Genomic DNA, 24,266 nt, shown 5'->3' on the forward strand with positions numbered 1-24,266 from the left:
TTCTCAATGATAACCATTCATATCTGTGCTACTTTAAGTCGCACCATCTTCAAAGTAGTCCCTGTGCTACTTTGGTGTGACTTTCGGTTTCCACTAGTGCGACTTGGGACTGCAAAGTCGCATGACAAGTCATACCCCATGATTTCCAATGAGTACGTTCATATCTGTGCGACTTCAAAGTAGTCCCTGCACTACTTTGGTCCCACTTTGATGCGACTTGAGGTCCACAGACCTCAAGCAGTTACAGGCGTTGCTCCAAGTCGCATCAAACTCACGGCAAAATTGTGCGACTTTAGGGTTGCAATAGAGGAAACAGAGCCTCATGTACATAGGGCGCAATATTACACAGGCTTTCCCAGAAGTTGGGGCTAAGTTGCAGCGGCAAAGTGGCAGCAAAATAGTGTGACTTTCAGGTCGCAGCAGTGTGAATGAGATTCGAGGATAACACCTTTGAATTTGGCCCTATTGTCACTTGTGCATCCTGAAAGTGGGGCAAATTCATCCCTGCACTACTTTGGTTTGACTTTGATGCGATTTGAGGTCCATACACCACAAGATTACACAGACATTGCTTCAAGTCATGGCAAAGCTGTGCAATTTTAAGGTCGCACAATTGCGAATGGGGCCTTAGTCAAAGGTGTTATCAATTAATCTCATTAGGTTGCTTTCACACTTGGGTGACTTTTCATGCAGCTTTGGACCTCAGAGTCGCATGAAAAGTTGCCCCCATGATTTCCATTCATATCTATGCAACTTCACCCATGTTCACATAGCTCTGAATTGACATGTCAAATTGCAGGCCAAATCATCCTCAAGTTTACACAGGCATTCCCTGGAATCGCGGCAAAATTGCTAATGCAAAATCGCGGCAAAATTACACGCCTTTCCCTGCGACTCCTGCGTCCATAGACCTCAAGATTACATAGGCATTGCTTAAAGTCACATCAAAATCGCGCAACTTTCAGATCGCACAAGTGTGAAAGGGGCCTAAGCCACTGTGCTAAGTACTATGATACCTAGAATATAAAGTAGTCCCACCATCAAACACTAGTAAACGTATGTTCTCAATATAATTGTGCTCAAATGGCTGAAAATCACACCTCCTGAAAGTGTGCATTGTACTCAGCAGCATAATTAGCCAATGCACTTCAGTTTCGTTTATTCCATATTTTACCTCTTCAAATACATGCAATGGTATGTACTTATTCAATATTATGGTGTGGAATTCCAAAAATCAAGGAAAAAAAAAAAAGTAAAATAAAATTGACGTGGGGCCCCCAAAATCCATACCGGACCCTTATCCGAGCATGCAGCCTGGAGGTCAGGATGGGGGGGGGGACGAGCGCGCACCCTCCCCCTTCTGAACCGTACCAGGCCACATGCCCCAAAGCACCTTGTTCCCATGTTGATGGGGACAAGGACCTCTTCCCGACAACCCTAGTTGATGGTCTGCGGGCTTATCAGAATCTGGAAGCCTCCTTTAAGGGGGCCCAGATCCTGCCCCACTATGTGAATAGGTATGGGGTACATCGTACCCCTACCCGTTCCGAAAAAAAAAAAACTGTGAAACGTAAAAAAAAAAAAAAAAAAAAAAATCAATAGCCGGTTTTTGACAAGTCCTTTATTGTAAAATAGCTCAGAGCGGTCTTCTCCCAGAGCCGTCTCTCCTGCCGCCGCCGTCTTCCCCATCTGCTGTGTTCTTCCGCACCGCCAGTTACCCGCTAATAAAAAAAAAGCTGCTCTTCTGTGGTGGTCTTCCTCCGCTGTGTTGTCACCCGCTGTGTGGCGTCTCTTACATAGCCATGGAGCGGGCACTCCGGGTGATGTTATCAGATGGCCACAGAAGAAGAGCTGCTTTTTTTTTTTTTTTATTAGCGGGTAACCGGCTGCATGGAAGAACACAGCAGTGGGAGAAGACGGCGGCGGCAGGAGAGACGGCTCGGGGAGAAGAAACATCAAACACTAGTAAATGTATTCTCTATGTATGATTGTGCTACGCCCAATAGGCTAGTGGTCAGCACTTCTACCTTGAAAAACTCAGACTTAGAAGGACTCATGGGTTCAAATCCCACAGAGAGATACTAAAAGATTGAATTGGTGAAAAAAAGGCAAATGACTCTTAGCCAAAGCAGCATATGCTGAAAATAGGTGAATGCCAATTAGCCAATGCACTTTAATTTGGCTGATTTTATTATATTAACTCTTCAAATGCATGCAATGGTATGCAAGTATTCAATAATATTATGGTATGGAATTCCAAACACCACACACTAGCTAACAGGCAGTTTACATCTCTTTTATTATTTTAATATTTAAAAAATAAACATAGCTGGTGGATGGTATTTGAACTTGTACCATGAGTGCTGTGGAGACATCTGCGCAGACCACTAAGCCATTGTGCCAAGTACGAGACCTGCAAAATTGGCATTTCCATATACGCGGAATCGCTAATTAGCACTGATTTCGAATTTACTAACATTTGTTCGCCGCTAATAGCGCTCTTTTACGTTCGTAAATTCGCCTGTTTAAATTTTAATTCGCTAAAATGGGCGCTATTATTTGCAATAGTGCCCAGTAGTTCCTGGCGCTATAGTAAATGACTCCCACTATCTCAGAGACATAAAAATCAGATCCAACCATCACTGGCTCGTCTCCTTAGGGCTCCTATTAACTCTACAGAGTTATAGGATTAATCAGTTCCTCAGTCCATGTGACATTTCCAGTTACATAGTTAGTAAGGTTGAATAAAGACACCAGTCCATCCAGTTCAACCTGAGTGAGTGTCTACAATTGTCCCTATCCCTGTACATTGTGTCTCATTAGGATGCTCATCTATCATTATTTAAGGTACCCATATAGCGCTGTCAATTTACGCAACGCTCCACACATACATGGCACACTCACATCGGTCCCTACCCTCAAGGAGCCCACAATCCAAGGTCCCCAACTCACACCCATATACCAAGACCAATTTTGGACAGAAGCCAATTAACCTACCAGCATGTCTTTGGAGTGCAGAAGGAACCCTGAGTACCCGGAGGAAACCCATGCAGGCACAGGGAGAACATACAAACGCCAGGCAGGTAGTGTCGTGGTTGGGATTTGAACCAGCGACCCTTTTTACTGCTAGGCGAGAGTGCGGACCACTACACCACTGTGTCGTTACAGAAAGATGGCATGTGTGTCCATACCTTGGGCAAGCCAGGTGCCCATAACTCAGGCTGATATTAAAAGTAAACCTGTAATGGGTAGTTAGTTACTTAGCAGTTGCAGTCATTCCAAGAAGGCAGCACAGCTGTTCCTTAAAGCGGAGTTCCGCCCAAAAAAAAAAAAAAAATTAAAGACAGCAGCTACACATACTGGAGCTGCTGGCTTTTAACAATAGGACACTTACCTGTCCTGGAGTCCAGCGATGTCGGCACCGGCAGTTGATATTTCCAACAGCTGTCAGGTGCTGCCGCCACCACTGCGAATAAAGGAACCCGGCAGTGTAGCCTTACGACTTCACGCCGGGAACCCTACTGTGCATTCGCAAGGCCCCGCTCCTCTCTCTTACTGGCCCGACGACAGAGTGAGGAGGAGGGAGCCCCACGGCGATGTCATGGGCCACGGCGCAGACTCCCGGAAGTGGGAACAGGATACTTGTCAAAGACAGGAGGACAGACTCCTAGCCCCCACCGGAGTCACCTTGCAGGAGGACAGACTCATAGCCCCAACCAGAGTCACCCTGCAGGAGGAGGACAGACTCATAGCCCCAACCAAAGTCACCCTGCAGGAGGAGAACAGACTCATAGCCCCAACCAGAGTCACCCTATAGGAGGAGGACAGACTCATAGCCCCAACCAGAGTCACCCTACAGGAGGAGGACAAACTCATAGCCCCAACCAGAGTCACCCTGCAGGAGGAGGACAGACTCATAGCCCCAACCAGTCACCCTACAGGAGGAGGACAGACTCCATTCTTTCTATCTTTTTACCTTTGTTCCGGTGGTATATTGTTCGGTCTGCGATATGTGCTCTGTCACCGGAACCCCTTTCAAAAAAACGGAGCCTTGATGTTTCAGCGGTTTCACTTCATAAACGGCAAGGAAGGGGCTATATGGTGAACCTGAAAAAAAAAATGCAATAATGAACAGAGAACATGGGTCAGGTCGGAATTTCCACCACTGGGACTCAAACACACCATTTATGGTATTTAAAGTGCAACTCTGTGTCTGATAGAGCAGGAAGATGAGAATGTTGTGTTTAATGGAGGCCATACACACTTCAATAAATAATCAATTTCTTTTGTGGTTGGAACAATTTATCTATAGTCGACAACCCATTCGATCAATATGCCACTCATAGGGTAAGTGGATTTCGATTGATAATTAAGATGAGGGATTGACAGATTATCGGTGCGGCCGATATTCACTTTTTTTGAAGTATCGGTAAAAAAACTGACCGATATTACCGATATTGCTTCAAGGGGTTTTACCGGGGTGATTACTGGCATCTTAAAAGTCGTCAGTTTAAAAAAAAAAAAAAAGTATTCTAAAACGTCGATCTTGATGTTTTGAATACTTTAAAGTGCAGTGGAGGGGTTTGGGGTCTTATAGACCCCCGATCTCTCCATAAAGAGTACCTCTCACACTTATTAGTATCACAAGGGATGTTTACATTCCTTGTGACAGCAAGAACAGTGATAAAAAAAAAAAAAAAAAGGTAAAATGGACAGTGTAAATTTTTTTTTTTTTAATGTACAAAATAACGGCAAAAAATATCGGCTATCGGCAGGAGAGGTGGCCGAAATATCGGTTCGGCACCGAAAAAAACGATATTGGTCGATCCCTAGTTAAGATACAATTGTAGTTTAGGATCATAAGTGTAGCACACCCCATATAGGAGATGAAGATGAACTGGAACTTCCCAACTCTACACAGCCCAGCACACCGAATTTTCACAGGTTCCCAGAGTCCAAAAACAGTCCAGCACTTTGTTTTGTTATTTTATTGAGGAAATAATAACTTGGATGGGGAAATTATGGGATGCCCACTTGACTTCAAAGCAAACTTCCTGGACAACTCCTAGTAGATACAGTCCTATATACAGTTCATTTCCTTCCTCCAGAACATGCTTACAAAATCATCAGCAGTGTCGCTCTGTAAACGTCTATAGAAATTGCCCATTACAGGCAGGGACTCGCAGCCTCTATACTTGTGGAATGTACAGTGACACCACACATTTACTACCCTCCCCCTTGTGGTCACTGGTCCCAGCACCATCTCTTCAGGCCCTGCCAGACCTCCTCCCATTTTTACTAGCCCCCCCCCTGGCTACTTCTCCACAGTCCTTCTGACTGACACCACAGTTCTTCCCAGTCTGCTCACTCACCAGCCCATCTGGCTGACTCTCCTGGATGTGCCGACTCTCTCCCGCCATCCTCTCCTTGCTCCCGTGCCTCCAGGAAGGATTTCCTCTGTCAGTTGTAGAGGGTTCCTCCAGCACCTGAGCCCCAGGTCACCCCCCCCAGACTAGGGGGCACCTTCAAGGGCCACTGACAGCCACCTCAGCACTCCATTTTCCACCCGACTGGCATGACCCATTAATATTTATGAGGTGCCTGCCCCCTGCCAGCCCATTTTGCTGGGGATTGGCTGAGGCCAGGGGCGTCGCTAGGGGGGTGGCTAATGGGGATACAGCCCCGAATTTGGGGACCATAGCCCCGAATCTGGGGACCATAGCCCCGAGTCTCTTGCTGCAGGGCCTCTGCCTAAACAGCGGGTCGCGGCTGCTGCGGTGGTCGGGTTGGCTGCATGAGAAAGGTGGAGGAGAGGAGAGAGGTGAGCGGGCAGACAAGCAGAGATGACATCTCTCTCCGTCCGCTCCACATCAGCGCTCTTCACAGCCGGGCCTCTTCAAAGTGGGAGCGAGGCGCGGCGGGCAGCAGAGAGATGACATCACCTCTCACTGCCCGCCACACATCAGGTCACGTGCTTCTGGTCATCGGTGGAGCTCCACTTTGCAGCCAGAGCCCCTTGCTTCAATATCGGAGGTGAGGCGGGGAGCAGCGAGATGACATCTCTCACTGCCTGCCCCGCATCACTGCTCTCCTGCCTTCACTAAATGCTGCCAGCCTGCCACCAATGCAGCATCAATGCACATTTGGTGGCACTGGCTGGCATGGCAAGTGACAATCCACATCAGTTGGCAAGTGACAACCCACATCTGGTGGCCAGTGACGTGGCAAGCGACAATCTGCAAATGGTGGCAGGAGACATGGCAAGTGACAATCCGCATCTGCTGCCAGGTGAAAGTGGCAAATAACAATCCACATCTGGTGACAGGCGACAGTGGCAAGTGACACGCTGCATCTGGTGACAGGAGATGTGGCAAGTGACACGCCGAGGGCTTCCACTGATTATGCATTATGATGAGTTGAACCCCTTCATTATATATTAGACTGTAACAATAGAAACAAGGCGCTTCAATCACCCCGACACCATATCATCCATGGTGCCATGATGATGGAAGTGCTAACACCAGCCATTGCCTGGGAAAAATTGCTTACCACTGGCGTGTCCCCCCCCCCCCCCCCCCGGCGGGCCTGCAAAAAAGGTTGGTGAACGCTGCTATGGGCTCTAGCCCCAGATCTTTTGCAGACCTAACAACGTCCTTGGCTGTGGCCCTCATCAATACTCCAAGCAGCTCCTCCTAGACTCCAACCTCTACTTCTGGAAGCTTCTCCAAGGTTCCAGAGAGCAGGGAGAGTTACCAGAGGTGCTGCTTGCTGAGTCATCCAGCCTCCCTGAGTCACTCAGCCCTGACCCAGATCCAACACAGGCCTGGCTCTTAGCCAGGTCAAATTTTCCTACATTAACAATAAACCCATTGCAGCACACTAGAGGGTGCTACACAAGTATTGATTGCATCTCTGTTTTCACCATGTAATCTCATCATCTGATCAAATATTTAATTGACTCAGTAAAATTATTGATCACTTTTCAATTCAAAATTCCTTCAGTTGCAAGATATTTGGGAGTTTTCCTGCATGCCCATTTTAAATCCCGCCACAACATTTCAATGGGAATCCAATCAGCACTTTGCCTTGACCTCAGCGCCCCCCTGGCACAAACATACAATAGCACGGGAATTCACCAAAAGTCATACTTAGTACCTAATAGTAGCTCTTCATCAAAGAAAAGTGCTGGACCTATACCGCAAGAGCACATTTATGGCGGTAACACTAGTCCTAGACCAACTGGGTATGCACTGTCCCAAAGAAAAGGAGGATGGTAGCGGAGGGTACAGGGGAACAAAGAGGGCTTTTAGAATAATTATTACAGGAGGGGCAGTCCATTGAGATGTTCTTCTGCCAGCAATCATTGGGGCCCTTTAAGAGTGTCAGTGCACTTGATGACAGTCCCAGTTAACTTGCATGCTGTATAGGCCTAGTATAGTCTTGGCACAGGTGCAAGGTAGATGTGGTTCAGATGCAGTATAGGCAGGATTGGCGCTGTCGCTAGGCAGGGGGGCGCAGCCATGGCCGCTGACTTCACTATCAGCCTGACTGAGGAACACGAGGGGCTGAAGACCGCCAAAATACACAGGGTTGGGGCATTGACTGACTCTAGAGAAAGCAGCAGCCGTGAAGTACATCCATCATGACTGCTGCAGAGGAGGTCAGCAGCAGCTCAGTCTGTGAGGAGGGGGACACCGAGCCGACTCCCAGGAGTCAGAGGACAGCTGGAGGGTGGAGGAGGTGGGCACCATGTCTCAGGATGGAGAAAAAGTTCTGCTGACCCGGTGAGTCCGCTCACAGAGGGGACGACAAGGGTGACGATTGTCTTGCCTAGGACATGAAATAGTCAAGCAATGGCTTTTAGTATAAGGTGTTGGTATTAGTGTGGTCCAGAGTGCATTATGGGTGCGGTATGGATTGGGTACACTTAGCATCCCGCTCTCAGTGGCTCAGGCCCATTCTAGCAGTATCAGCAATGGGCAAATAGACCTCTTGCCAGTCCCCAGAATGCAGTGGTGACCTCTCGCTTTGGACATACCGCCCAACATTTTGACATGAGAACGAGGGGCACCTATTAACAAAAGTATGTAGGCATAGGACACACCCCTTGACACACTTAAAGGAGAATTTAAAAAAATAAATAAGGATTTGTTAAACCCACAAGTGCTTTTTTTTACCACTGCTATGGCAACAATTTATAAACTGGATGAAAAGGTTTAGCACTGGGAAACACTTTTAGAAAAGTTAAAAAGTGCATTTTATATACAACTATAGAGATAAGACCAAAGTGAGGGACAAATGAGGAGGAAAGAAGGACAGAGGGACTTTGTTCAAAACCAGGGACAGTCCCTCAAAACAGGGACAGTTGGGAGCTGTGCTGTAGAATGGGGGCCCCCCTCAGTCTCTTCCCCAGAAGCGATGTTTAGCGGTGGGAAGCAGAGGGTGAGTGGATGCTCCAGTCTTCCTATGACAGCAGTGCAGGTGCTGTGATGTGGGCCGTGTTTGCTCTGCCCCCCGGGTGCCCTCACTCCTAGTCTCAGGCTTGGATCTCGCTGGTATAGTCTCCAGCTGGCAGGGAAATATCAAGAGATCCTCTCCCCTCTAACTCCCTCGTGCCAGGAGAGAACTCCATTAAAAATCCTTCCTCCATTATTCATACTGCGCATTGGGATCTGTAGTGTAACTATTATATGGCCAACATATCACACCACAACCCCCAGTATTCTCAGCTCTCTGCCTAGAACTCTTTGGGCTTGCTTGGCTTTAGCTCTCCCCCTGCTATCTGGAGAATGGTGCAGGATATCATCATTATCTTAGTAGAGGGGGAGAAGAATAAAAGGCAATCCTGTCTCCTTCTCTATAACACCTGGCTACACATTTTAAACTGCCATACCTGGAATTCAGCTTTAATACTTTATTCCCCTCGGTTCAATACCCTTTTTTCCTTTGTTATGAATATAATTTTTTTTTATTTACATTCTTTCATTTTTGTAATGCTGAATTTAAAAGGTTCTGTGGGAAATGGAGGGGAGTACATTGAAGGACAGTGCTGTTCAGAGTCAAAAAGGAGAACATCTTCTTTATAAAAGAGACTTCACACAAGCGAGAGTCTTTATCCATCCCCAGTGTGCAGGTGGGTGTTCCTCCCCTTGCTCCCTCCAGCCGCATATACTCATTCTCCCACTGCTCTCTGCAACCGCACATACTCATCTTCCCTTTGCTCCCTTCAGCTGCACATACTCATCCTTGCTTTCCTCCATCAAGCCTTCCATTGGACCAATCCCACCTCCATACTCCCTAGGACAGGGCTTCCCAACCAGGGTTCCTCCTGAAGTTGGTGGGGTTCCTCAAGTGTTGAGCCAAGGTAGAGTGAGCTCCCCCTTTCACTGACCGCCATTGGAAGGGATCACCCCCACACACTGATTGCCATTGGAAGGGATCACCCCCACACACTGACTGCCATTGGAAGGGGTCACCCCCACACACAATGACCGCCATTGGTAGGGGTCACCTCCACACACTGACCGCCATTGGTAGGGGTCACCTCCACACACTGATCGCCATTGGAAGGTTTCACCCCCACACACTGACCGCCATTGGAAGGGGTCACCCCCACACACTGACCGCCATTGGAAGGGGTCACCTCCACACACACTGACCGCCATAGGTAGGGGTCACCTCCACACACTGACCGCCATTGGAAGGTTTCACCCCCACACACTGACCGCCATTGGTAGGGGTCACCCCCACACACTGACCGCCATTGGAAGGGGTCACCTCCACACACTGACCGCCATTGGAAGGGGTCACCCCCACACACTGACCGCCATTGGAAGGGGTCACCTCCACACACTGACCGCCATTGGAAGGGGTCACCTCCACACACTGACCGCCATTGGAAGGGGTCACCTCCACACACTGACCGCCATTGGAAGGGGTCACCTCCACACACTGACCGCCATTGGAAGGGGTCACCTCCACACACTGACCGCCATTGGAAGGGGTCACCTCCACACACTGACCGCCATTGGAAGGGGTCACCTCCACACACTGACCGCCATTGGAAGGGGTCACCTCCACACACTGACCGCCATTGGAAGGGGTCACCTCCACACACTGACCGCCATTGGAAGGGGTCACCTCCACACACTGACCGCCATTGGAAGGGGTCACCTCCACACACTGACCGCCATTGGTAGGGGTCACCTCCACACACTGACCGCCATTGGTAGGGGTCACCTCCACACACTGACCGCCATTGGAAGGGGTCACCTCCACACACTGACCGCCATTGGAAGGGGTCACCTCCACACACTGACCGCCATTGGAAGGGGTCACCTCCACACACTGACCGCCATTGGAAGGGGTCACCTCCACACACTGACCGCCATTGGTAGGGGTCACCTCCACACACTGACCGCCATTGGTAGGGGTCACCTCCACACACTGACCGCCATTGGAAGGGGTCACCTCCACACACTGACCGCCATTGGAAGGGGTCACCTCCACACACTGACCGCCATTGGTAGGGGTCACCTCCACACACTGACCGCCATTGGTAGGGGTCACCTCCACACACTGACCGCCATTGGTAGGGGTCACCTCCACACACTGACCGCCATTGGTAGGGGTCACCTCCACACACTGACCGCCATTGGTAGGGGTCACCTCCACACACTGACCGCCATTGGTAGGGGTCACCTCCACACACTGACCGCCATTGGTAGGGGTCACCTCCACACACTGACCGCCATTGGTAGGGGTCACCCCCACACACTGACCGCCATTGGAAGGGGTCACCCCCACACACACTGACCGCCATTGGAAGGGGTCACCCCCACACACACTGACCGCCATTGGAAGGGGTCACCCCCACACACACTGACCGCCATTGGAAGGGGTCACCCCCACACACTGACCGCCATTGGAAGGGGAGGGGTCACCTCCACACACTGACCGCCATTGGAAGGGGTCACCTCCACACACTGACCGCCATTGGAAGGGGAGGGGTCACCTCCACACACTGACCGCCATTGAAAGGGGTCACCTCCACACACTGATCACCAATGGAAAGGGGCTGGCTCTCCTTGATCGAGGTGAACCTCATATGATGTCCTCGTAGGGGGCGCACAGTGGCGTGACCTGTCACTACTGCATCCACCGGACACAGCTGATGACTGATCACTGTACCTGCCCGCTGCCGATACCATGTGGCTGCTGTAACCAATCGCAGCAGGTCACGTGACAGTTGTAAACAATGGATGGCTTCCTTTCAAGCCATCCATTGTGTACAATTGTGTTGCTAGTTGTGAATGGTCACAGTGATCACATGGTACAGACTTGGGCCAATCACAGCAAATCACAACAAAACAAACTGAATGAATCAATTTCATTCTGAAAAATGCTTGCATATAGCAATGAATTAAGTAAACTTGAAAGAATCGCGCTTAGGACAGATATATGAGCCAATATATACAGGTTGCTGCCTCCCTTGAACAAAGACACTCCCTAGGGGTGTCCTGCAGAAATGAAAGTATTAGGAGATAATAGGGAAAAACGGCGCTACCCGAGAAACCTGTTTGGCTCAGCCTATACAGGGAACGTTATGCAAACGTTAATTTTTATATATATCACAAAGTTTCAAACTAATATAAATGAATAATACCGTGATTAAATGAAAAACAAATACTGAAGAGTTGCAATAAAATAGCTAAAGTGCATACGTGTGGATCAGCATATAATCACATGCATCCTACATAGGTGCTAGTGTATAGGTAGTCAGAAAAAACTTTATATATGCCAAATGCCAAATGATCCTAGCAGAGCAGTGTACTTTTTCCACACCACAAACTACATTCAGCACTTTGTACAAGATAAAAACATATTGTGTATAGCGAAAACCTCGCATCAAACATGCATGGATCCAATTATGTTAATTCCTAAAGGGAAAAAAATTTTTTTTTTGCATACACAGTGTCATAGCAGTATCTATGTATCTCAATATTCATATAGTTCATATATTGTGGCGATTACATGGATATACGATAGTCTTATGCATTTCATGCGGCAACCAGACTTGATATTTCCCCAGAGTGACTTGGTGTGTACAGGGTTGAATGGTGACTTCTGTGATCCCCCTCAAATTGCTCACTCACCAGATGTCGGAACCCCTGCAGGGCTATCAGGCCTGTAATGCTGCACAAAAGACTGCTGCTGCTGTGATGCTTCAGATGGTTCCAATGGTCATGCTGCAGTTAACCCTGGTAGGAGTAAAACAGATCCAATAACCTGACATGGAGTTGACACCTATGAATGAAAGGTCCCTTTTCTTGCTCTTAAGATGATAGATCCAGATCTCATACAAAGGGTGTAGTTGCTGGTGTTTCCGTTCTCGTGCTGGGGCCTTGCCCTTTCTCAGTCACTCGATGATTGGGTCACAGTAAAAATCTAGTGATGAGTAGTACTACTACTTGTGATATATATAAAAAATAACGTTTGCATAACGTTCCCTGTATAGGCTGAGCCAAAACAGGTTTCTCGGGTAGCGCCGTTTTTCCCTATTATCTCCTAATACTTTCAGCAATGAATTCAATTTCTATATACAAACATAATGTGTAAAAAAAAAAAAAACAATGACTGATCACTTCCCTAGAGTAGTACAATGTTACCATGTCAAAAAGAAGGCAATAAAAAACTAGTAATTAGTCCTTCAAACTTCAGCAGTGCTATAACGTCAAATGTTACATAAAAGGGTAATGATCTGTGCATCCGACTGGCATCAAAATTCAGCAAATGCATGTGACAGTTCATGTGGGACACATCAGATGTTTTAGACTGTCATCCATCACCACACCTTGTGATTCCACTCCCTATAGGAATTGCACTCACCAGATTCCCAATATACAACAGCCTCTGTATGTGTGTTAGGTGGCTGGGATCACTGCCAAACAAACATCCGACCAAAGCTCGGAAAATGATCGACCAAAAAGGGATCTCACACTTTCGTCTTCTGATTCACCAGGATGTAATCAGCTGGAAAAAGTTTTCCATGATTACTTGGACAGAAGGAAGGGAAAGGAGCCTCATAGTGTAAAACTGTAAAGCTTTTTATTTAAAATATAAACCCCTTCCCGTAATACATTACACTTCCAAACAAATGTTTGAAAGATGCATACAATAAATAATGCACTGTACAGTCGGTTCCGTTAGTCTCACCACCTGTCAGAGAGCTGTGATCGTCCATGGTGGTTCCCGGGAAGACGCCGGAGCCGATAACCAATGCAGCAAGCCGTGTAGTACACCTAGACGCGTTTCGTGAATCCGTCTTTATCAATAGGCGTGACCCACACGGCAAGACTTGCTAATTTATAACCGCTCAGTGTTGTGTGTTAACCCCTTTTGTGCCAGGTGCTCAATCATCAATGGTTCCCACCAGAGAACGATCGAACTCTCACTGTATAAGCCTATCAATACATCTAGCAGAGGTGAACAAAAAACATATCCGTAAGATGTGTGAACACCAGCTGTCTGAACCCGCAAATTAAATCAAACCTGCACAAACAGAAGTCATTATCACCGCTCACACAGCACTAACGGAATGTTAACATACAAATACATATTACAATTTCAAATATCGATACAGACTAAATATATCACTTTATAAAACCCTGTGATAGGTTTACATTCTAACCACTAAAACTAATAATGGAAATCAGTGTAAACCATACACAGCTAGGTCGGGCAAATGTTACAACGCTGGGAACCCTGAAACTGAACACTGTCCTCCCATATGTCCGCCCAAAGAGGTGAGCTAAACAACTATACCCAATCATCATTAATCATATACCATATTCATGCTAGAATTCATAGATGTTTGGAATATCGCAAAAATATCACAATATGTTGATAAGTAATGCAAACAATCGGAAAGAAATATTAATGATAATAAAATACATTCCCATGCTCAAATCCAGCGATGAGAGCCGGTTAGGATCTGTTCACATTTAAAATGCACATTATTGTGAACATTAAAATCAGAATGTGGCATAGGGAACTCTGAAGGTGAAAGCCTATTAACCACTTCAGCCCCGGAAGGTTTTACCCCCTTCCTGACCAGAGCACTTTTTACAATTTGGCACTGCGTCGCTTTAACTGCTAATTGCGCGGTCATGCAATGCTGTACCCAAACGAAATTTGCGTCCTTTTCTTCCCACAAATAGAGCTTTCTTTTGATGGTATTTGATCACCTCTGCCGTTTTTATTTTTTGCGCTATACACGGAAAAAGACCGAAAATTTTGAAAAAAAATGATATTTTCTACTTTTTGTTCTAAAAAAAATCCAATAAACTCAATTTTAGTCATACATTTAGGCCAAAATGTATTCGGCCACATGTCTTTGGTAGAAAAAATGTCAATAAGTGTATATTTATTGGTTTGCGCAAAAGTTATAGCGCCTACAAACTAGGGTACATTTTCTGGAATTTACACAGCCTTTAATTTATGACTGCCTATGTCGTTTCTTGAGGTGCTAAAATGGCAGGGCAGTACAAAACCCCCCCAAATGACCCCATTTTGGAAAGTAGACACCCCAAGGAAATTGCTGAGAGGCATGTTGAGCCCATTGAATATTCATTTTTTTTGTCCCAAGTGATTGAATAATGACAAAAAAAAAAAATTACAAAAAGTTGTCACTAAATGATATATTGCTCACACAGGCCATGGGCATATGTGGAATTGCACCCCAAAATACATTCAGCTGCTTCTCCTGAGTATGGGGATACCACATGTGTGGGACTTTTTGGGAGCCTAGCCGCGTACGGGGCCCCCGAAAACCAATCACTGCCTTCAGGATTTCTAAGGGCGTACATTTTTGATTTTACTCCTCACTACCTATCACAGTTTTGAAGGCCATAAAATGCCCAGATGGCATAAAACCCCCCCCAAATGACCCCATTTTGGAAAGTAGACACCCCAAGCTATTTGCTTTGAGGCATGTTGAGTCCATGGAATATTTTATATTTTGACACAAGTTGCGGGAAAGTGACAAATTTTTTTTTTTTTTTTTGCACAAAGTTGTCACTAAATGATATATTGCTCACACAGGCCATGGGCATATGTGGAATTGCACCCCAAAATACATTTAGCTGCTTCTCCTGAGTACGGGGATACCACATGTGTGAGACTTTTTGGGAGCCTAGCCGCGTACGGGGCCCCGAAAACCAATCGTTGCTTTAGGATTTCTAAGGGTGTACATTTTTGATTTCACTCTTCACTACCTATCACAGTTTCGGAGGCCATGGAATGCCCAGGTGGCACAAACCCCCCCCCAAATGACCCAATTTTGGAAAGTAGACACCCCAAGCTATTTGCTGAGAGGCATGGTGAGTATTTTGCAGCTCTCATTTGTTTTTGAAAATAAAGAAAGACGAGAAAAAAAAAATTTTTTTTTCTTTTTTCAATTTTCAAAACTTTGTGACAAAAAGTGAGGTCTGCAAAATACTCACTATACCTCTCAGCAAATAGCTTGGGGTGTCTACTTTCCAAAATGGGGTCATTTGGGGGGGTTTTTTGCCACCTGGGCATTCCATGGCCTCCGAGACTGTGATAGGCAGTGAAGAGTGAAATCAAAAATTTACGGCCTTAGAAATCCTGAAGGCGGTGCTTGGTTTTCGGGGTCTCGTACGCGGCTAGGCTCCCAAAAAGTCTCACACATGTGGTATCCCCGTACTCAGGAGAAGCAGCAGAATGTATTTTGGGGTGTAATTTCACATATTCCCATGGCATGTTTGAGCAATATATCATTTAGTGACAACTTTGCGCAAAAAAAAAAAAATAAAAAAAATAAAAAATTGTCTCTTTCCCGCAACTTGTGTCACAATATAAAATATTCCATGGACTTGACATGCCTCTCAGCAAATAGCTTGGGGTGTCTACTTTCCAAAATGGGGTCATTTGGGGGGGTTTTGAACTGTCCTGGCATTTTATGCACAACATTTAGAAGCTTATGTCACACATCACCCACTCTTCTAACCACTTGAAGACAAAGCCCTTTCTGACACTTTTTGATTACATAAAAAAATAATTTTTTTTTGCAAGAAAATTATTTTGAATCCCCAAACATTATATATTTTTTTAAAGCAAATGCCCTACAGATTAAAATGGTGGGTGTTTAATTTTTTTTTTTCACACAGTATTTGCGCAGCGATTTTTCAAACGCATTTTTTGGGGAAAAAACACACTTTTTTAAATTTTAATGCACTAAAACACACTATATTGCCCAAATGTTTGATGAAATAAAAAAGATGATCTTAGGCCGAGTACATGGATACCAAACATGACATGCTTTAAAATTGCGCACAAACGTGCAGTGGCGACAAACTAAATACATTTTTAAAAGCCTTTAAAAGCCTTTACAGGTTACCACTTTAGATTTACAGAGGAGGTCTACTGCTAAAATTACTGCCCTCGATCTGACCTTCGCGGTGATACCTCACATGCATGGTGCAATTGCTGTTTACATTTGACGCCAGACCGACGCTTGCGTTCGCCTTAGCGCGAGAGCAGGGGGGACAGGGGTGCTTTTTTTTTTTTTTTTTCTTTATTATTATTATTATTTTTTTATCTTATTTTTAAACTGTTCCTTTCATTTTTTTTTTTTTAAATCATTTTTATTGTTATCTCAGGGAATGTAAATATCCCCTATCATAGCAATAGGTAGTGACAGGTACTCTTTTTTGCAAAAATTGGGGTCTATTAGACCCTAGATTTCTCCTCTGCCCTCAAAGCATCTGACCACACCAAGATCGGTGTGATAAAATGCTTTCCCAATTTCCCAATGGCGCTGTTTACATCCGGCGAAATCTAAGTCATAAAATGCTCGTAGCTTCCGGTTTCTTAGGCCATAGAGATGTTTGGAGCCACTCTGGTCTCTGATCAGCTCTATGGTCAGCTGGCTGAATCACCGGCTGCATTCTCAGGTTCCCTGTTGAGACAGGAGAGCCAGAGAAAAACACGGAAGACGTTGGGGGGGGGGGGGGGGCATTCCCTCCCACTGCTTGTAAAAGCAGTCTAGAGGCTAATTAGCTGCTAGGATTGCTTTTACATGAAAGCCAATCGCTGGCTGAAAAGAATGATACCAAGATGATACCTAAACCTGCAGGCATCATTCTGGTATAACCACTCAAAGTCGTGAATGGCGTACCTGAAGACAAAAAAATGGTTAACAATAAAGCACAGTAAACGGTAAGGTATAAAAAATTGCATATCTGAAAAGCAAACATGATAAAACATAACAACAATAAAACATTGCAGAATAGAATACAGTAAAAAAGAGCAGAACAATAGAGAGAGAATAGAGAGAGAGAACAATAAAACGACAACTATTTTTTTTTTATTTTATATTTTTGTTTGTGTTTTTTTTTTTTTTACACTTTTTTTTGTAACTAACTTTTATAACTGTAACCGGTTCCAGGTTCGGGTCTCTCAAAATGCGATGGCATCTTGGGAGACCCTGTGAAAGTGTGCCTAGTCTGTGCAATGCTGTACCCTACGCTAATACTCAACTAGTGAATGGTAGCGTTCAAAACATTCACCAATGCAAAGACCAGGATTGTCAGGACAGGAGGGACAATAATAGCGGGTGTCACGCCTATATCCGCGCTTGCTGCAGACACGACATCTTTTTTGGGGGGGTTCGTTGGGTAGGGGTACTCGGGAGGACATAAAGAAAATGCCTCTCATGCAGCCGACTGCATTTGGTTGGGGATGTGAATGGGGGAAGTACGGGCGCTGCAGAAGGGGTGGGTTCCCAATTAGGATTGGTGAATGCAGCAGGAAGGGCACTATGGACACGACGGGCCTGTGTTTGTCTTCTTGGTGGCAGCGGGACACTACTTGTGCTTGCCACCTCACCAGCTTGAACTGCATTTATGGGACTCGCCACGTCACCAAGTGTTACTGCAGTGCTGGTTTGACTACGACCGGGGTGTACTAGGCCGCTGGTGCTTGCCAGTTCACCAAAACGCTACCAAAAAAACTGTTAGCGATCGCAGGGATCAGGCCTGACTCTGTGAACGCTGCAGTTATGCGTTTAGTGTTTTGTAAGTGACAGTGATCGATCGATACTGCACTTGGGCTGGGCCGGGCGGAGGGGAAGAACGCAGGTGCTAGCGGGTATCTGGGCTGATCCCGCTAACACTGCGTTTTTGGGAACCCTAAACTGCTGGGGACACTAGTATAGATCTGATCGGATCAGATATTGATCCGTACAGATACTATACCACTAAGGGAGGCGTATGCTGCGTGCGTGGGTGTTAGCGGTACTGGCGCTAATCTGACGCTGCCTGGGGCGACGCATATCACCGCCGGGCGATCAGGGGGCTAAACCTTTATTAGGTAATAAACGGCGGGTCCCCTGACACTATAAAAAATAAACAAACTAACCAGCGTCACCCGTAACACTTATACGGTGATCAGTGGTGAAAGGGTTAACTAGGGGGCAATCAAGGGGTTAAAACATTTATTAGGTAGTATATGGGGGTCCCTGTCACTATAAAACGCTGACGGCGAACCTAAATATTTACGTTCCTAACTAGCGTCACCAGCGACACTAATACAGCGATCAGAAAAATGATCGCTTAGTGACACTGGTGACAGGGGGTGATCAAGGGGTTAAAACTTTATTAGGGGGGGTTAGGGGGGTATCCTAGACCTAAAGGGGGGTAATATTCACTGCCCTAACACTGTAACTGTCACAAACTGACACCATGCAGTAATCAGAAAAAAAAAAAAATACTGCTTGCTGTCAGTTTGTGACGGGGGGGGGGTGATTGGGGGGGGATCGGGGGGCGATCGGGGGGGGGATCGGGGGTGTAAAGTATGCCTGGCATGTTCTACTGTGTGTGTTTGTGTTTTGTGCACTTACATGTCTTCTCTCCTCGGCGCTGGGACGGAAACTGGCAAGCCGAGGAGAGATGACATCACATCCTCTGCCTGTGTGAAACTACACACAGGCAGGGGAGGATTCCGATTGGCTGGGAGCGATCGCGAGGGGGGGGCCACGATCGGATGGTCTCCCCCTCGCCTCCCGACGCTCCCAGTCAAATGCCGACCGCCGCTGGCACCGGGGGGGGGTCCGATCGGACCCCCCGCCCGCGGGAGGCAGATCACGTACAGGTACGTGATTCTGCCTGCCCGTGCCATTCTGCTGACGTATATATACGTTAGGCGGTCGGCAAGTGGTTAACAGCAATTAACCCCTTACTTGCAAAACCGGTGTAATAAAACAATGGGTATATATATATATACCGTATATACTTGAGTATAAGTCATTCCGAGTATAAGTCGAGGCCCTAATTTACCACAAAAAAATGGGAAAAAGTATTGACCCGAGTATAAGACGAGGGTGAGAAATGCACAGCTACTGTAAGTAGAAAAGAGGGTCAACAATGCCCATTTGCAGCCTCACTGTGCCCATTTGCAGCCATAGGTCCCCCGAACATCAAACTCGGTAGTTAAGGGTTCCTAGATGCCCCCTAGCTGCAGCCAAAATTTGGGGTCTCTGAACCCAAAGGGTCCCAAAATGACATTGCTGCAGATGGACACAGTTGACCGAATTTGGGGCCTCGTATCTTGGGGCCACTTAGTGCTAAGAACCCTAAATTTGGTGTTCAATCCCAGTGGAACTAGCACCATAAAATATCCAAAGCTGGAGTTTCTAGCACCAAGTGGCCCCGAGATACAGGGCCCCAAAAATCAGTTCAGAAAATGTCAAGCACTTTTCTGTAGCAGAGAATGACATTTCCCAAACGGCTTTGGGGCCCCGTATCTCAGGGCCACTTAGTGCTAGGAACCCCAGCTTTGGATATGTTGTGGTACCAGTTCCACTGGATTTGCACACCAAATTTGGGGTTCCCAGCACTAAGTGGCCCTGAGATACGGGGCCCCAAATTCGGTTCAGAAAATGTCAAGCACTTTTCTGCAGCAGAGAATGACATTTTCCGAACCGATTTTGGGGCCCCGTATCTCGGGGCCACTTAGTGCTAGGAACTCCAGATACAAGGCCCCAAAGTCGGTTTGGAAAATGAAATTTTTTGCTGCAGAAAAGTGCTTGACTCGAGTAAAAGTCGAGGGGGGCACTTTCAGCACAAAAAAATGTGCTGAAAAACTCGACTTATACTCGAGTATATACGGTATATATATACACATACATACACGCACTTGTGGCTAAATCTAACCAGATACAGAACCTTTCTCAATAATAAAACATGATGTATTTTTATGGACCTTAGACCAGAGGTGCTGTGTAATGTAAAGGGGTCCAGAGGTGCAGGGTGCTGTGTAATGTAAAGGGGACCAGAGGTGCAGGGTGCTGTGTAATGTAAAGGGGTCCAGAGGTGCAGGGTGCTGTGTAATGTAAAGGGGTCCAGAGGTGCAGGGTGCTATGTAATGTAAAGGGGTCCAGAGGTGCAGGGTGCTGTGTAATGTAAAGGGGTCCAGAGGTGCAGGGTGCTATGTAATGTAAAGGGGTCCAGAGGTGCAGGGTGCTGTGTAATGTACACAGTAGTGACAAAGAGATATTTAAGGATGCAGAGGTATGCAGGCTGCACAGTGGGGTATTTTTAAATTTTAAGGTGGGGGAGGGTGCCAGATATTGGATCCACCCCGGGTGCCAAAGCACTAGGTACACCCCTGCTCTTATATGAGTGTTAGTCTGTTGGCAAGCCTTACATCTCCTGCAAGCATAAAAGCCATTCCTATCCCAAAACATCTTGGTTTTTGTGGAGGGTCTAGCACTTTTTTTAACAATCCTATCTCCAAAAGATGACGTTTTTCTATAGATGAACATTGGTTCTTTTGGTAACACTTGAAGAATTTTGTCCATACTAAGAATCTCCCAGTGTTTTTTATCTCTTCTACTTCCCTAAATTGGGAGTGGAAGTTGCTGATGAATCCCCATTCCTATTTGGAATCTATAATTCTCTCTCTGTCTTCCAAACACATAGCCTGTGAGGAATGACCCACTTGTTGAATAGTTGAATTCAAGATCTCTGCTTGATAGCCTCTCTCTATAAATCAATTGTTTAATATTTCTGATTGAGCATGGTAATCTGAATCAAAGGTGCAATTCCTCCTGACCCTCATAAACTGACCTTTTGGTATATTCCGTAACCAGGTTGGATGGTGACCGCTATGTATGGATAAATAACTATTACGGTCTGAGGACTTGAAATATACCTTGGTGATTAGTTTCTCAGAATGTTTTGATACAGTGACGTCCAAATAGTTCACCTGTTCCTTACTATACTGGTAATCCAATTTTATGTTGTTTGGATTGGAGTTTAGGAAACTCAAAGTCCTTTAAGGACTCTTCCGTACCTGCCCAGATAAGAAACAAGTCATCTATATACTAGGGGTGCAACGGATCAAAAAACTCACGGTTCGGATCGTTCCTCGGATCAGGAGTCACGGTTCGGATCAACAAAAAAAAAAATTCTCCCCCACTGTAATATCCACAATCTCCCTATTGGCAGGGTGTGGCAGAGTATTGCAGGGTATATTGGCAGGGTATTGGCGGGTATATTGGCAGAGTATGGTAGACTATTGGCAGGGTATGGTAGACTATTGGCAGGGTATGGCAGACTATTGGCAGGGTATGGCAGACTATTGGCAGGGTATGGCAGACTATTGGCAGGGTATTGGCAGTTTATGGAAGAGTATTGTCAGGGCATTGCAGAGTATTGTCAGGGCATTGCAGAGTATTGTCAGGGCATTGCAGAGTATTGTCAGGGCATTGCAGAGTATTGTCAGGGCATTGCAGCAGAGCATTGCAGAGTATTGTCAGGGCATTGCAGAGTATTGTCAGGGCATTGCAGAGTATTGTCAGGGCATTGCAGCAGAGCATTGCAGAGTATTGTCAGGGCATTGCAGAGTATTGGCAGGGCATTGCAGAGTATTGGCAGGGCATTGCAGAGTATTGGCACTGCTGCCAACCGATCTCTCCCCTCTACTGTACAGATCAGTACACAGAGGGAAGAGAGGAACTGGCGTCATGACATGACGCCGGTTTGTTACAAGTGATCGCTCCGTCATTTGACGGAGCGATCACGTGCTAAACGGCCGCCGGGTGTACCAAGATGGCCACCGCTCCGGAGCTAGGCCAAAGCCGCGGCCTTTCCTACGGCCGAGGCCACAGAGCGCTCCACGGATCGCGGGTGTCCCGTACGGATCAACCTCCGCGGATCAATTCATGGATCGACGACGAGCCGTTGCACCCCTACTATATACCTCTTAAAGAACAACAGTTCAACCCTGCTCTGGGCATAGATGAACTTGTGTGAAGGAATGTGATGTAAATAACAATAATAGTAATCTGAAAATGTCTATTTTCTTATGTGCATACATATTTTTCTCCTTACTCATTATATAAGTATACAGGTTTGCTCTGTTCCTCTATTTTCTCAAGATGGCGGGTACCCCCTACATCCCACACATCAGAAGAACGCGGAACTGAAGATAAAACCAAGATCAGCCAGACCTCGTTATGAAGATTCTCCATTTTCTTTTTCTATCTTAACCAATGAGATGTACCTATTAGACTAACATAGCAATGACGTATTTGTGTGTATAAAACATTAGCACCGCCTTGAATAAATTAGAAGTGTAAGAAGTAACGGAGCTGAGCGTGTCTCAGAGTGTTTACTTTTATATGCATGCATATCAACACTTTCCAATTAGAGACAGCAGCAGATAACCTTGGGCTCGATTGGAGCTCTTAATCATTTCCATAACACTTGTCCTCCCATTCGCTCATGAAGAGGTTGATAAGTTTTTCACCCATCGCAACCCCCCCTCCTTTGAGTATAAAAGTGCCCACCATACTAAAAATAGTTGTGTGTCAAACAATACTCAAGGACCAACCTCAAGGATTTCTTCTGGATGTATGGGATGTCTTCCTTCTAGCTAAAAGCCCATTTGACAGCTAGCAGTGCATCGTCATGCTGTATAATAGTATACAGCGACGATACATCTGCTGTTACCATATAGATCTCTAAGTGTTCTGGTAATTTGATCTTACTAAGATATAAAAGAAAATCTTTAGCCCCGATTCACACAGGGGCGGCACGACTTGCAGGTCGCCTCACTGAGGCGACCTGCACACGACTTCCACGGCGACTTGCAAAACGACTATAGAAGTCAATGCAAGTTGCCTGAAGTCGCCCAAGAAATGCTACAGGAGCCTTTTTCTAAGTCGGAGCAACTTGCATCGCTCCTATTAGAACGGTTCCGCAGTACAGAACGGGAGGCGACTTGTCAGGCGGCTAAGTCGCCTGACAAGTCGCCTCTGTGTGAACCGGCACTTAGTGTCCTTAAGGTAAGATTTAGTGCTGGTTACACTGGGTTGCAGAAAGCGGTCTAGATACTGTCCCAGTCTGGCTGAGACAGAACCTATAGGTTTGGAGTTTTATTTTTATTATTTATTTTATTTTTATTGTTGTGCACATGTATGTATACATGCATCTATATGTATGTATATATGTATCACACCTTTTGATTTTTTTTATCCCTTTTTTTCCGCCCAATAATTGGGGCTGGATTGGACTCTCCTTTTTTTCTTTTTTATTTCTTCTAATTTAATTATGTTTCAATTTTTTGGTTTGGCAATTTTTGAAGCATCCGAATCAGTAATGATTCTATTATGGCTTAGTGCATTCAGTAGGGTTAGCATGTGCTCCGCTGAATTGCACGCATTCACTGACCAATCTTTGAGGTCTAATGGTTCTGAGCAGTGGCGTTGCATGGAGGGTGCGGGGGGGGGGTCGGGCGTGGCACCGGGCGCAAAATCAAAAGGGGCGCAGAAAAGTGTCCCTAATGTGCGCTCACTGAGCCTCAGCCTGTCACTCCATGTTGTGTGTGCTCTGCCTCCGACAGATTGCTGCTCTCCACTCAGCCTGGGTCAGTGAGGGGTGTCCTATCACGATCATGTTACATGAGGGCACTTCTCAGGTACGGCTCATCAGGGGGATCAAAATATGTGGACAAAGTATGGCAGTGCAGCGTTTCCACCATGACCTAAAAATCATTGGAGGGTAGCATGCGAGCAGAGCCATACCGTGTAGAGTCTCCCCGTCTTCCTCCTGTCCGAGCTGCGGACATTTTATGTGTGTGCATGCCTCCCGGACAGCGCCGGTCCCTTGTGTGGGATGATCGGATCAGGTAGGATGAGGATGGCCGGGGTGACACATTTTATGCCAGGCTGGAATGAGATG

At 46.3% G+C, this 24,266-nt stretch overlaps 1 long non-coding RNA gene across 2 annotated transcripts in view; it reads right to left on the reverse strand.

Moving 5' to 3' along the window:
* LOC141133584 (uncharacterized) overlaps positions 1–24,266 on the reverse strand; it is a 123,840-nt gene extending 99,574 nt beyond the window's left edge. For both annotated transcript variants that reach the window (XR_012243098.1, XR_012243097.1), the window contains exons 1-2: positions 24,110–24,266; positions 3,977–4,107 (exon numbers count right to left, since the gene is read on the reverse strand). This is a non-coding gene — a long non-coding RNA (uncharacterized lncRNA). The remainder of the gene's footprint in view (positions 1–3,976; positions 4,108–24,109) is intronic.

The sequence above is a fragment of the Aquarana catesbeiana genome, linkage group LG03, assembly GCF_042186555.1.
Source record: "Aquarana catesbeiana isolate 2022-GZ linkage group LG03, ASM4218655v1, whole genome shotgun sequence".
NCBI classification, from domain to species: domain Eukaryota; kingdom Metazoa; phylum Chordata; class Amphibia; order Anura; family Ranidae; genus Aquarana; species Aquarana catesbeiana.